The 15,360-nt window shown below is 37.0% G+C and overlaps 1 protein-coding gene and 1 pseudogene across 4 annotated transcripts in view; one reads left to right on the forward strand and one right to left on the reverse strand.

Moving 5' to 3' along the window:
• The first annotated feature begins 346 nt into the window (after positions 1-346).
• Positions 347-15,360, forward strand: part of LOC141508564 (ecto-ADP-ribosyltransferase 5-like) — a 44,927-nt gene continuing 29,913 nt past the window's right edge. For 2 of the 4 annotated variants that reach the window (XM_074217307.1, XM_074217306.1), the window contains exon 1: positions 347-808. The gene's annotated coding sequence lies outside the window, so the exon portion shown is untranslated. The remainder of the gene's footprint in view (positions 809-15,360) is intronic. The other 2 variants (XM_074217304.1, XM_074217303.1) reach the window with 2 other exon arrangements.
• LOC141507411 (POU domain, class 5, transcription factor 1 pseudogene) lies at positions 6,882-7,444 on the reverse strand (annotated as a pseudogene).

Raw genomic sequence — 15,360 nt, forward strand, 5'->3', positions numbered from 1 at the left:
GTACTTTATTAGTAAATGTAAACTAATTAGCAAATGTAACATTTAAGTACTTATTCTTTCATTCAATCATTGTGATTGGCACATTAGACTCAAATTTCTCACAATCAAATCATCTTCCATCAACCAGAACTCTTCACCTTTCCCCAGAAAACTACCTTTTCGATTTTCCCTGTGTCTTGTCTCTATGGCAAGTGGACTTGATTACTACTTAAATAGATAGTAACAAAGGCGGGGGGGATGAGGAATGCAAGAGAATGTAGTCAATTTGGCTACAAGGAAACTCTAAACCCGAAACTTGGGATGACAGTAATGTTATTAAGAGGAAGGGAGAACTAGAGGAGATAACATGGTCTGGGGGAAAATTCACATTTCCATGTAAGAAAAGAGTCAAATGTTCAAGGAACCAAGGAATGTACATTGAAGAAGTCATAACATGTGATAACAAGTAACATGGCAGAAAGTAGAGAATTTTCCATACAAGTAGATGGTGAAAATCTTTAAGTATGGAAGAAAAACTTAATCTGGGGAACAAGGATTGAAATAGAAAAGGAACTTTTTACCTTCTTTGTACTGATTCTGAACAAATAGTTCTATTTTTTCTTGATGCTCTCCTAACCATGCCCACATACAATATGAAACAGAAAGTAGATTCTTAGGTTCAGTTAAAAGGATGGAAAGCCTGCCTCTTTTCTCACTTAGAGTGGGATACATAATTGCTTTGTGCTTCTTTTCCCTGATTCATTTATTTGTCATACCGGATCTCTTTCCAATAAACAAGAGCTACAGAGGACCTTGCCATAGAAAACAGGTAAGTTAAACCACAGAATATAAATAATGCTTTCATGAGTATAATTTTTATAATTTTTTTGTTTCTTAATAGAAATGAAGAAGTATGCATAGATAAAGCACAAGTCATTGCTTTTTACCTGAAATCTATTGTGAAAGAAATGATGTTCCATTTTCCTTTAATTTTTCTCATTGGCAAGAACTTTTATACAGATTTTTCCAAAAGTCTTTTGATTCATTCCATATTTAGATTGCTAATAATTTTGAACTTATTATAGTACATTTTAAAAGACAGTGGTCCATATTTGATGCCCACCAAACTGCCATCCTTGTTTCTGGGCAGCTTTTGTCCATTTAAAAAAAAAGCACCTCGTTAAGGAATCTCTTTTACTGAGTTTCTCAAAAGAAAAAGAGGGGGCTATATTTGTTTTCTTCTAGTTTATGCTCATTTCAACTATCTCATTGATCAACTTTTCTAATTTTTTAAAAACTGGTAGTCTTAATAATTACTGCATTGTAATACATTAGACCCCCTGCATTTCCTATACTTAGGTATACTTTTTTTAATTCAGGACTTAATTATGAACTTTTATTCTAGACAAAGAACACACTGCAATGTAAAAAAAAAAAGACCAAGTATATTATATAAGAAATTATAAACTCCTTTTATGTACAACTTGATTTTAATAAATATATAAATATGTATAAATGTAAACATATATTAAATTAAAGAACAAGGTAGTAATGTGAATGCTCAATTTTTTTGTGTTCCCTTTACTTTTTTGTTTTCTGCTCACTTAAAAAAATGTTTTACTTGTGCTATTTTTGATATTTATTACTACCCACTAATCCACCAACCCAATTCCACCACATCCAAAATAGATATCATTTGTTGTAATAAATGTCTATAGATCAGCAAAGCAAATTAAAATATCGACCATGCCTGAGAATGTAGATATCATTCATATCTCAAGTCCAATACATTTAAATCAAGATATGAGGGATATATTTTACCATTAATTTTTTGAAGTCACTCTTTTTGTAAAATTTTAAAACCATTCAGATTTTGCAAGCCTACAAAAACATATATTTATATATTTGTAAAAAGCAAGTTGTGCATAAAAGGAGTTTATAATTTCTTATGTAATACTCTTGGTCTTTTTTTACATTGCAGTGTTTTCTTTGTCTAGAATAAAAGTTCAGAACTAAGTCCAGAATTTAAAAAAAAAAGTAAATCAAAGGAAAGGAAAGGAAGGGAGTCTATTATATTACAAGTCTTCAAAGTATACAGATTAAAATCTTTTCTCCTCTTGGAGCAAGCAGTTTGTAAACTGCTAGAGGGTAGGAGAATAACAAAAGACTAGGTGAGATTTGAGTGAGAGGGAGAAGAAAGTGTAAAGGAAAACAGCCAGGAGACCTGGATAATAGGAAAAGGACAGACAGCAATAAAGCTTGGCTATGTCTCACCACATGACATAGAGGTCCATGGTTCTCCAGTGGGCCTAGACAGGGAACATGTGGCCTAACTTAGAAAGAAAGAGAGAGATAGCCTTCCTTGCAATGAAGGTAGGGTGGAGAAGAAGAGAAAAAAGGGGAAAAAAAAGTGAAGTCACTCTTGTTTGATGTTTTGAAACAATTCCTTTGAGATCCTGGATTTTTATCTGAGAAACTTGCTATATAGATTCCCCCACCACCACCAAAACTTAACTACTTTCCTTCTAATCACAGTTGCATTGGATTGGCTCGTGCAAAATTTTTTTTTAATTTTCTGAAATTGGGGCAGCTAGGTGGCAAAGTGGATAAAGCACCAGCCTTGGAGTCAGGAGTACCTGGGTTCAAATTCAGCCTCAAACACTTAATAATTACCTAGCTGTGTGACCTTGGGCAAGTCACTTAACCCCATTTGCCTTGCAAAAAACTAAAAAATAAATTTCTGAAATCAAAATTGTCTATTTAATCTTCTCTAAACTTCTATATCGATTGTTGCCATCAACCTGAGAGCTAATTTCTTCCTTGTTCCTCTAATTCATTTTTGATTTGACCTTCATATCTAGGTAATTTATCCATTTGAAATTTATCTTGGAATATGTTTCAGTAAACCTAATTTCTACCAGACTATTATCCAGTTTTCCTATCAGTTTTTTTTTTATTTTAGTGAATGTGTTATTGTTTTGCTAATTATCTAAGTGATGTGTGTGTCTTTGAGTCAGGTGTTAAAATATTTACAGCATGGTTGCAAAATTTGGAAATTATTGAATCCAAACCTCATTTTATAGATGGGAAAACTGAAGACTAAAAGAGAACAAGTTATTTGCTAAAAGTCACAGTCAACATTTCAATCTAAGCCCTTTTAATCTACCCCTTCCAATGAGCCATTTATCATCTGTGTCAATATTGTGCTAGGCTTGGAGGTTACAGATTCATGTTAAACAATCCCTACTTAAGAAACTCATGTTTGGGGATGCTAGGTGGCACAGTGGATAGAGCACTGGCCCTGGAGTCAGGAGTACCTGAGTTCAAATCCAGCCTCAAACACTTAATTGTCTAGCTTTGTGGCCTTGAGCAAGTCACTTAACCCCACTGCCTTGCAAAAAAGAAAAAAGAAAGAAACTTACCTTCTATAAGGGGAAACTAACTGCAAACATAAAAAAATTAAATAATTTTTTAATCAAATGTTTGCAATTACATAAATCTGGAAATTCTCTCCAACACTGCCTATAACTCTTCCCATGTTCTCCCTTAACACATTCACAAGGGTTTCCACTCAACAAGCTGGTGGTTTTCAATTTCTGTTAGCAGAAGAGCACTCATTTCAGCTGTTATCCTTTGCCCTTGACATATGAACAACCCATCTTCTCTTTCCATTATTTTTGTCAGAAGCTATTTACTCCCTTTCTTTGCAAATTAGTAATAACTTTTTGAAATTTTGTATTCCTTTTCTTTGCCTCTACTCACCCAACCCTCCACCTTATTGCCTTTTATTCATTTTTAATTCTACAATCCATTGTATTATTTCATTGCTCTAACATTGATATTAGAAAGGTCATGGTCTGTATTGCAATAATCCATATAAGTGAACACTAAGTTGAAAGACATTTTTGATATAGCCACTGTGTAGATAGCAAAATCAAATATTCGAATTACTATTAATCTTTCACTAGGCTCAGATCATGTGATATTTTGATGTTTTGAGAACAATGTCATCCATCCACTAGTAGCACTATCTGATTCTAGAGGAAATCTACATTCAGAGAATTTCTTTTCAACTTGGGACCTTTGGTTAGATTTCCATAATAGTGGCAAATAAGTTTAGTAAGCATGGCTTTTTTCCTAGCTTTATGTTTAGGATTAGAAGATTGTAATCTTTCAGACAATTGGAGACACCTTACTGGAAAGGGACTTATAAAGCAGTGCTGTGGGCTTTTTGCTGTACTGTATCAAATTTTATTTGTAATCAAAAAAAGAACAGTGTTCCTATATCCCATCATTCAGTTAATTGTCAAGATAGTTTTATTGATCATTGCTTGCTAAAGATATTTATCCTTACCTTTCCCTCACTAAGGATGCCCTTAATCCTTGTACAGATGATCCTCCAAGTTTATTTGTGTATTTGACAAAATAGGGATTGATGTCCTCACAAAACCTGCAGCACATTTCTCTTCTTTATACCTTCCCTTCAATCTAGCTGTCTTTTCCCCTTGTTGCCTTCTCAAAGCTTATAAGCACAACTGGGACTGGGACTGGGACGTTCAGAGTCAGTATGGTGATTTCATTGTCCTAGGACTGAGTTAAAATTTCTTTTGCATTTTTCTACTTGGCCTTCCATTTCCCATAATATATTCAAAAATGTTTGATAAGCATTTTACAACATCTAGGCTACAGTCAGCACACTTCATGATTGATTCCTTCCTAAAGCACTTAGTAGGAATCCTGGAAAGTTCTTATATGAAGGAAATTTCTATTAAGCTTTGAAACTTAAGATTCTAAAAATCAAGGGGGAGAAGTGTGTAAAAATATGTGAAAATGCTTAGAAATGCAAGATGGAATATTCTGTGAAAGAACAAGGTGAATCTGACTAGATCATAGTAGGAAGTTTTTAAAGCTAAAATCAGATTTGTAATGGATTTTCAAAACTAGAGTAGTTTGTGTTTGACCCTAGAGTTAATACAGAGAGCACAAAAGGAATGACATACTAAAACTTGTGCTTCAGTCATATCTCTTGAGTAGGTTCAATAGTTCATCTATAATTAGTCGGTCTTGGTTAAAAAAATGAGGGAGGCAAATTATCCTGGATGCCTAAAAGTAACTTCCCATCTAGATCCATGATCCAATAATTCTCCTGTAATAGTGTAGCAAAGACATAGGGATAACTTGGTAACCATTGGTAATAGGAAAGTGAGGTTGATCCTCCGGTACCAAACCTAAGGAATTTCAATTATATAATGTTAAGTGCTAGACCTGAGTAGCACTTCCAAGTTCAGGATCAAAGGAAGGATAGATAATTCTTTGGTTTTTTTGTTTTGTTTATAGGTTTTTGCAAGGCAAATGGGGTTAAGTGGCTTGCCCAAGGCCACACAGCTAGGTAATTATTAAGTGTCTGAGGTCAGTTGTGAGCTCAGGTACTCCTGACTCCAGGGCCGGTGCTTTATCCACTATCCACCTAGCCGCCCCCAGGATAGATAATTCTTTGGGAAATATAGGCATCTTATCAACCCACAAATTCAATACAAACCAATTATATGAAAGCAGCAGAAAAAAGCTACTAGTTTAGTAGTTAACATTAACAATGCCAGGCACTAAGTCAAAGCATTTAAAAAAAAAATTGATCTCCCTTGAACCACATGGCAACCCTGGGAGGTTAGATATTGTTGTTAGCCCCATCTATAGATGAAGAAATAGAGACAAAGTTAAGTTACTTGTCCAAGGTTTCACAGCTATAAGGTCTGAGATGAGATTTGAAGTGGGTTTTCTTGAATTCAGACCTTATGCTACATTAATAAGCATCTGATTTTAAGAGGAGTGGTAAATAAAGTCTTGATATTCTTTGTCCTTGTTGTTGCTCAGTCATGTCCAGCTCAGACTCCATTTGGGATTTTCTTGGAAAGATACCCAAGTGATTTGTCATTTCTTTCTCCAGTTCATTTTACAGTCAAGGAAACTGAGGTAAATAGGGTTGGTTGAGTGACTTTCCTAGAGTCACATAACTGGTAATGATCTGCATTGAAACTTGAACTCCAGGCTTTCTGGTACCAGGCACAGCATTCTATCCATGAACCACCTGATTGCTTTGTCCTAATTACAACAAATCAAGTATGTAATGTTCAGTTTGTGGTATTCCATTCTATAAGGACCAAGAGGATAAAGTATATGAAGATCATGTTATATGACAAGACAATAATATATAGTGTTAAGACTCAGGAGTCTGGATGACCCGGGTTAAAATGGACCTCAAGACTTTGGGTTTTTTAGGACCCAAAGTGAATCATTTAACTTCTTTCATCTCATTTTCCTCTCTGATAATAACTTTACAGGACTGTAAATTGAAAAGTTCTTTGCAAACATTAAAATACCACATAAAATACTAGTTATTTTATAATGAATAGTTGAGGCAATGTTTAATTTGGAGGAGTCAGGGGGGAGGACCCAACAGAGGTCTTTAAATATTTGAAGGGCTTTGATTTAATTTTAACTTGCTTAAGATCGTTTTATTTAAGAGTTGTGAGATAGAGAGCTTAGGTAGCACAGTGGATAGAGCACTGGGCCCTGAAGTCAGGAGGACCTGAGTTCAAATCAGACCTCAGACACTTAATAATTACCTAGCCATGTGGCCTTGGGCAAGCCACTTAACCCCAATGCCTTGCAAAAACCTTAAAAAAAGGAGTTGTGAGATAAAAGAGATTTGGAACTAATAAACAAACATTCCAACTTCCCTCCCACCCATTCCCCTCAAAAATCTGTTTATTAATCTCTGAAGTATTGACCTCATTCTTCCCTGTTCCTAAATATTCCCAGAATATCGATCGACCAACTCCCTCCCAGACCTCAAGACATTTTGTTGGTTTCCTCAACTCTATTCTTTCACCTTTTTTGGTCCTTCAGTTTAAATGCATGTTAGAGCCCAGAGGGGTAAGAGAGAGAGGAAAATAAATCCCCCTCTGTGAAAGGAGCTGGGGAATAAAGAGCGGTGAAATGAGGGACCCCATAACTGGGATGACTGAAAGGAGGGCCTGGAGGTAGGGGGAAAGACATAGGGAAGGAGCCAGTTGCCTCAGCATCCTCTCAAGGTGAGTTGCCATTGCTCAGCTTGCCCTTCTGGAGCCCATTACATAACCAAATCCGGACAACATCTTTGTCAAGGCCCAGCTGCTCAGCAACGTTGCTAATCTGCTGAAGTGTGGGTTTGGGGCAGAAACATGTTCTCCAAGCTTCCCCGGACTCCATTCTCAAAGCGTGTGCGTTTCCGCTTTCTGGCTTGTTGAAGGACTGTCTCAGCCTTGCACATCTGGAGGTGGTCCTTGTCCTCAGCTGCTTCCAGCCCCTTCTGTAGCAGAGGTCGGAGCTGACACCTGTTCTTGAAGCTAAGGTGTAGGGCCTCAAAGCGGCATAGGGTGGTCTGGCTAAAAGCCTTCCCAAAGCGAGCCCCAAGGGGATGCCCACATCAGCCCGGGTGTAAGCCAGAAAGATCCTTTTCCTCTCTGGTTCCTTGGCAAACTGCTCCCGTTCCCCTGGGGAAGGGTCTCCTGTGGCTGCTCGGCCGCTCTCCGCCGGCTGAGTCTGGGTGACTGGAGCAGTGGCGCGGGGCTCTGGGGGGGCTGTCCTCGGAAGGGCTCTCAACCCCCGGGCCTGCATCACCTTCAGGTGCAGCAATCTCCTGTGCAGGCCGAACCATCACTTCCAAATAGGGCTGAGGTTCACAGTAGACCCCCCTCCCCACATATGGTACAAATGGCACGGGGCCATTCCCCACCCGTCGGGCCCCGGTCCGGTTCCAGTCAGTCCCTCCGGGTGGTCCTTGAAAACCCGGCCAATTCCACGTGTGCTCTGACCCTCCGGCCCGCCGCCACCGGGAGGTGGAGAGAAATATTCAGGAGTCGGGGTCCAGCCATGCTGAAGCAGGGTACCCCGACCCGGGGTTTTAAAAACTGAAAACAGGAGGCAGCTGGGTGGCTCAGTAGATAGAGCACCGGCCCTGGAGTCAGAAGGACCTGAGTTAAAATTCGACCTCAGACACTTAATAATTGGCTAGCTGTGTGGCCCTGGGCAAGACACTCAACCCCGTTTGCCTTGCAAAAAACAAAACAAAACAAAACAAAAGTTTCCTATCGGTTTTTATCAAATGGTCCCTTCCTCTGAGTCTATACTTTCAGAGATTTTGTTACATATGAGTACTGTATTTTGTGAAAGCTCTTTTCCACATCTATCAATATAAAGTTATGTTTTATTGTCTGGTTGATTTATGTGATTCAATATCTTGTTTTCCTCAAGTTAATCTATTCTTACATTTCTGCTATAAATCTAATTTCGGCAGATTGATTGTTGCTTAATGTATTACTGTCTTCACAGATGAGCAGCCCCTAGGAGGCACAATCATGGGATTGCCTCAGTGTCTCTTCCACAAGTACAAAATCTGATTGACCATCAAAAAAGTTAGAAAAAACTCCTTTTCCCCCACCCTTGTCCAGGTGAGGCAGGGATATGTCTCTTCCTCTCCTCCAGTGTCAATCCCTCCCATTTTCCACATTTAAAAGAGCTTCATATAGAACACCAATTCCAGTAATGCTATCTGATGAATGAAGAATGGGGTATAGTAGAGAGGCCATTGAATTTGGAGCTTCAGAACTTGGGTTAAATTATCCCCCTTCTACCCTACCACCTTTCTCAAAATCTTCATCTAAGAAGATGGTTGTTCCTCACTTACCATTGCAGACATTTACTAATTAAACTATCAAAAAATTATTTTATACAACCAGAAAAAAATAACAAAATTCACCTGAAAGTACAAAAGATCAAGGATATCAAGAGAAGCTATGACAAAATGTGAGGAAGGTAGTCTAGGCATATCAGAACTCAATATTTTTTTTAGGGTTTTTTTTTTGCAAGGCAAACGGGGTTGAGTGGCTTGCCCAAGGCCACACAGCTAGGTAATTATTAAGTGTCTGAGGCTGGATTTGAACTCAGGTACTCCTGACTCCAGGGCCAGTGCTCTATCCACTGCGCCACCTAGCCATCCCATGTGATAGTCTGTTTTTAAAAATGAATTCAATTACCCTCCACTCTTCTTTTTTTTCCCTCCAAGTTACATTTGTTTGATCATCCTTGTGAAAAGTTGATCTTAAATGCTCTCTACTTCTTTCAATGGCCATCAGATTGAGAGTTCTTAATAAACAATTATCACATCTAGACCTAGATGCTTGTAAACAATAATTTAATTACTTAGTTTTTTATTGGTATTAGAACTGGTTTTCTTTCTTAAATTGTACTTTTCAAAGAGAAATTCTATATCATAGACCTGAGCAGGTCATCTACTCTCTCTGCCTAAAATCCATGGTTTCCAATCATCACATGATCAAATTTTTTTTTTAATTATTTTATTTTCTTTTTCCAATTATTTGCAAGGGTAGTTTTCAACATTTATCCATTTGCAAACTTATGAGTTCCACATTTTTCTACCATCCTCCCTTCCCTCTCCCCCTCCTTTTGGCAACAAACAATTTGATATATGTTGTATATGTACAATAGTGTTTAATTTGTTTCCATATTAGTCATGTTGTGAAAGGAATTAAAGGGGAAAAACCATGAGAAAAAAAAAGCCACAAAGTTTGAAAAAGTGGCCATAAATAATATGATTTTTCTCTGCATTCAGACTCCATTTTTTTTTGCTGGATATGGATGGTGTTTTCCACAATAGGCATGATCAAATATTAAATTCCAAATGGCATTCAAGTCCTTTATAACCTATGTCACCCCATCTCACCTTCTCTAGTCTTCTTACATCTTAAACTCTCTCCACTCTTTCCTTTTTCTCCACCCCCTCCCCACCTCTGCTGTATACCTGTGTCCAACAAGCTATTTCTCATCTTCCCAAATTGGACATTTTCACCATCTATATTTCATCCCTGGGATTTTCTTTCTCCTCATACATGCCTCGTGTTTTCCTAGCCCCCTTCAATCCTAGCTAAAATTCAACCTTCTACAGAAGGTTCCTGATCGCCCTTCATTCTAGTGCCTTCTCTCTGTTGATTATCAACAATTTAAGCTGTATAAAAATTTTCTACATATGGTTATTTGTACAATGCCTTCCCTGTGAATTTCTCAAGAGAAGGGAACATCTTTTGCCTTCCTTTGTGTTACCATTATCTAGTACAGTGGCAGTCACAGAGTAAGCAGCTTAATAAATGTTTATTGAAGTGGTTTCTTTCATTGCCCAAGAAAAGATGGTCAGGTGTGGTCTTGGTTTGGGGGGTTTGGGGTTTCTGGTGGTGAACTAGAACCAAGTTGCAGTCTCTTAGGAACTGTCAAGAAGGTGTTTTGCTTAAAATACCACAGGTGTTACCTGTGGAAACAAAATACAATTTCATAAAAAATATAATGGATGGAGAAAAGAAAGCATACAGTAAGTGTGAAGGCCAGGATGTGAAAACAAAATCTTCTGGTGGTCATGAATTTATTGTAAAAAAGGAGCATGTATTACCATCAGGAACAATAAAAACTATGTTAAGGGGCCCATGTGCTGAAAATGAAACCAATGAGGCTAATTTTTTAGAGAAATTCTGTCACATATTATCATAAGTATGTGTGGGATTTTACCCACAAGTTTCTGTGCACTAATAGTTCTACAGAGATTTCCCAATTGCACCTGAAATTGGAATGGAATTGCTGAAAGTTACAAACTTCTTCAATTGCTAAATAAAAGAAATTATAATAAATCTTAACTTTTTTGATATTTGATATCTGCTGTTCAGTTAGTAAATTTCTTCATGTAGCATGTTATATGTATGCATGTTGGAGGTGGGAGTGGGATTGAAAGTTGTAAAGTTTATTGCAAAGCCCTTAATCTGTATATATATATATATATATATATATATATATAGCAATCAGAGTCGAAATTTGTTTTGTGACTTCAGTTAAAAAAGGACATCTTCACTCAATGAGAAACAACATGCCAGTTAGTAGATGGCTATGCCTTATCCTTTAGATTTAGTTTTAGATATTAAAACAATGCTTATAGAAAGTCCTGAAACTTGGGCAAATACTACAGGTTTATACTGGTCAGGAATTTATTAGGAGGTTTATTCATTTTTAGATAGGCAGGGGTTAACTTAAACCTACCATATCATAGATGTCTAACATTGGTAGTCATACAACTATTTTGCATTGTCAACTGTGGGGGGCAACCTGTGCCCCTACTGCTCTGGTGAGAAGCTGAATAGAGAAAAAACACAGTTAGGCGGGCAATGCAAGAGAGCAATTCGTTTATTGCCCAGAGGGTCAGAATATTTAAAGATAAAAACCGCAGAAGGTATGTAATCAGAAATTCAAGCTTGTCAGAATTGTACCCTTTGATCAGGTCACAGACCTTTGTGCACTATTTTCCCACGTCCTGGATACAGGATTTGTTTTGTCTAACTCTGTACTAGTCTCTGCTCCTGCATAACTGTGTATAGTACTTTCAGGCATATCTACTTCCCAAGTTGGATACACCCTCCATTCTCAGAGTTCTTATCTAGCATTGCATAAATCTTCAGTGTTCATGGAGAACCATAATGACGCAATCTTAGAGCATGCACCACAAATCCAAATACCAGCTAATACCAGACCTGGACTATTGGATTGTACATTCTGCTTCAGTGCTCTACAGTCAACTTCTGTTTATAAATATGGATTGGTCAAAACATTATTTTTACTACCTCTTGAATACATAAGAATTCATCTTAGGCATCTTTTGAATAAACTGCAATCATGTTGTCACATCAGACTATCTACTTAGCTGTTTCTGTCATACGACGTAAATGATGTCATTATGGAAAATTGTAATAGTTTTTGTAGTAGTAAATTTTTAAGAATTTTAGGCAAGTTGTCAATATGCAACCTTATATTAGTTAGTTTTGGCTCTGAAAACCTGGAGATACAAATATCCTTGTTGAACAATCTAAGTACTGTACTTAGTCATTTAGCTAAGAAAGTAGTAGTAAAAGCTTTTACTAGTAAAAGCTAGTAAAATATATAAATGTAGTAAAATAAGATCAAGGCAAAATTTACCCAAACTCCTTCCAAAAAAAAGAAAAAATATAGAATTGAACCAAATAGAGCAATCAAAATGATCTTTATTGGACTTAATATGTGGAATACATGCTAAGAGTGTGGCATAAAGTGTGATAGTGATTTGTGAATTCAATTTTATTAATAATCACATCATATCTTCTTAGTATTTGGTGGAGTTTTTTTGGGGGGGTGGAGTTTGCAAGGCAATGGGGAATGGGGTTAAGTGACTTGCCTAAGGCCATACAGCTAAGTAAGTATTAAGTGTATGAGGCCAGAATTGAACTCAGATCCTCCTGACTCCAGGGCCAGTGCTCTATCCACTGCACCACCTAGCTGCCCCATCAGAAACTAAATTTCTAATAGGATCTGTTAATAAGTTAACTTCTTTTTAATTCATGGCTACATATGAGCCATCACAAAATACTAAAATTTATATGCACAGTTTAATATACCTAGAATTCAGAAAAGGGAAGAATATGTGATACTGCATAACATGTGAGAAAATATTGACTAAAAAATGAAATATTTTGTATTACATATTTAGTCTCATTTTCAAAACCATTAAATTCTCCAGATCATGACTTTTATTCTCACAGCATGCATTTTTTATCAGATTCTTGTAATACCTGGAACAATTAGATAGTAGTTTTTGGTTTAAGAGGATTGTAATAGTTTATATCATTTTCAAATCTATAATTACTTCTCAAATGGTTTTTGAAAATCCATTTAAAATGCTATCCCAGGCCCTTTCTACACTATAGCATTTGCTGTACATAGGAATCTATTATAAATAAAATCCTTTACAAAAAAAAGTTCATTGACCTTGAAATTGCATATCAAATATTCTACTCATCTTTGTTTTCTTCAAAAGAAACTTTATTTCCTTTTGATGAAAGCCCATCTTTTCTCATTTAGTGGTCAAGTTGAATTTTGCTGAATTATTTAAACAATCATTCAATTAACAAGCATTTATTAAGTGATCACTGTGTGATAGGTACTGGAAATACAAAGTCAAAACTGAAGCGTGATCTCGAAAAACCAACATTTTATCCGAGGAGAGAATGCATGTGTATGTATGTGTGCATATACTCATATATAAGTAGATGGACATGGTATAAGATATTTGGAAAGATCATCTGCAACTGAGAGACAGAGAGCAGGAATTTTAGAAGATAGTACTTAAGCTGAGTCATTTTTTTAATGAGGTAAAAGTGAAGGATCTTAGATAGAAGCAAAGGTCTGTCTTGTAGGAGCTGGCTTTTTCCCTTTGTTCTGCCTCAGTTGACCAAGATCTCAGGTACTCCATCCCATAGGCTGACCAAGAATCATGTATCAGCAAATACAGTGGTGATTTTTCCAGAAAGACCAGCACCAATCTGTGCCAGAGCAGGACATTCTAGCCATCTTATAACATATTCTTTCAATGGCCTTTTTGAATGGAATGCCTACTTTCATCCTTCTGTCACTGGGAATGGTCACTTTTCCCACTCTCACTGAGATGAGTGCCTGGGACAAATCAGTCTGGCCAGCTCCAAGCCCTGTGTGATAAGTAGGCCCTTCAGTCTCTGGAGCCTGGAGGAATCACCAGCCTGATGGCCTTTGCCTCCTCCCCATACACATGGCATCAGGGTGAAGATAAGCTCATTGGCTAGGCCTGTGCCCACAGAGTGATTCAGGTAGCTAGCTCCCTTATACATGATTGAAACTCTAAGGTTTTCTCTAAAGTCCCATGATGGCAGAGAAAATTGCTACCCTGAGGTCACAGATCAAGACCAGTTTGAGCCTCACCAAAACTGCTACTTTTGACACAGCAAACATGGCTGGTTTGCCAGGCTCCTGAGCTTAAGCATAAAGACAGGCAACTTTAATTTCATTCATTTCAGTCTTTTTTATTTGCTCCAATTCCTCCAGGCTGAAGATCCCCTTCACTGTCTCTTTTAAAGTAGATAAATACATCCATTGATCCAGAATTTATCATCAGATTCTCAGAAATACCTTCATTTTTTTTTTCTGAATAGGATCCATACATAGATGTCCAGGGCCCAAGTTTTGATTCTGGAGGTGCACTACCCTACAAGCATGAATCCCACAGCTAGTACCCTCCCCAAGGGCAGCATCCTCAACAAGGCTAAAGCAGGCTGCTAGGCTTCTCTCCTTAAACGGTTGGTGCACCCTTGAGTTGATTCTCAAAGGAAACTAGGCAAGTTAATAAATTATGGAAGGGAAGCATGCAGAAATTCCAGATATTGGGCACATTCAAAAGTCACAAAGATGAGGAAGGAAATAGTGTGTACAGAAGGACAGAGATAAGAGAGTCATGTATTAGGAACAATAAAGAGACCAGTTTTATTGGACAATAAACTACATGAAGGGAAAGAATATGTAATAAGTTTTCAAAAGTAGGTAGGGGCAGGGATATGAAGGGTTTAAAACGACAAATAGATGATAAACTAAAAGACAAAATATTAAAGGTCATCTTATGGAGCCATCAGAGTTTATTGAGTAATAAGAATAATTAATATTTTAATAGACTTTGAAGTTTGCAAAGCCCTTCACCAACATCACATTTGTCCTCACAACATCCTTGGGAGGTAGGTGTCATTATTTTTCCCATTTTACAGATGAAGAAACTGGGACCTAAGAAGGTTCACTGACTTCCCCAGTTTCATACATCTAGTAAGTATGTGATACATGACTTGATTTCACATGATTTCAAATTTCTCTCATATTAATACCCAATTAAGTGAAAAAAATTATTACTTCTCTCATATTAATAACCAATTAATATGAGGTGGGAGGGGGAATCCAAGTTTTTTTCCTTTCGATTTCCTCATTCAAATGTTCTCAAGGGCATTTCTTAGCCTACTCAAAGAATTCACCCCATACAAACCATCTTAACTAGGTGGAATTCTTATCCTACCATTGTTCATTGTTCATTGACTGGGTAAAGGATAGATTCTTTGGTATTGATTCCCCTAGGTGGGAGTGGACTGGCTTGAGATGGGTCTCTCTTTGTCCATGAGAGACATGATCAAAGTCACATTCCCAGACTCACATTAAAATAAGCCCATTTCTCATTATAATATTAATTCTCTCATTCATTTTTAATGAATCAGAGTTGATTTACATCTGTCTAGAATACCCACTCTTCTAAGGGTATATAAATGATGAGTGGCCTGTATGATTCATCTTTGATTTATGAAAGTCAAAAGATCATCATTTTTAAAATTTTCTGCTAGCTATAATTAATAAAATTAACAATTAATTGCCCAAAATTTATATTTCTTGGACATTTCAAATATCATACAAGTC

The sequence above is a fragment of the Macrotis lagotis genome, chromosome 1 (genome assembly GCF_037893015.1).
Source record: "Macrotis lagotis isolate mMagLag1 chromosome 1, bilby.v1.9.chrom.fasta, whole genome shotgun sequence".
Taxonomy (NCBI): domain Eukaryota; kingdom Metazoa; phylum Chordata; class Mammalia; order Peramelemorphia; family Peramelidae; genus Macrotis; species Macrotis lagotis.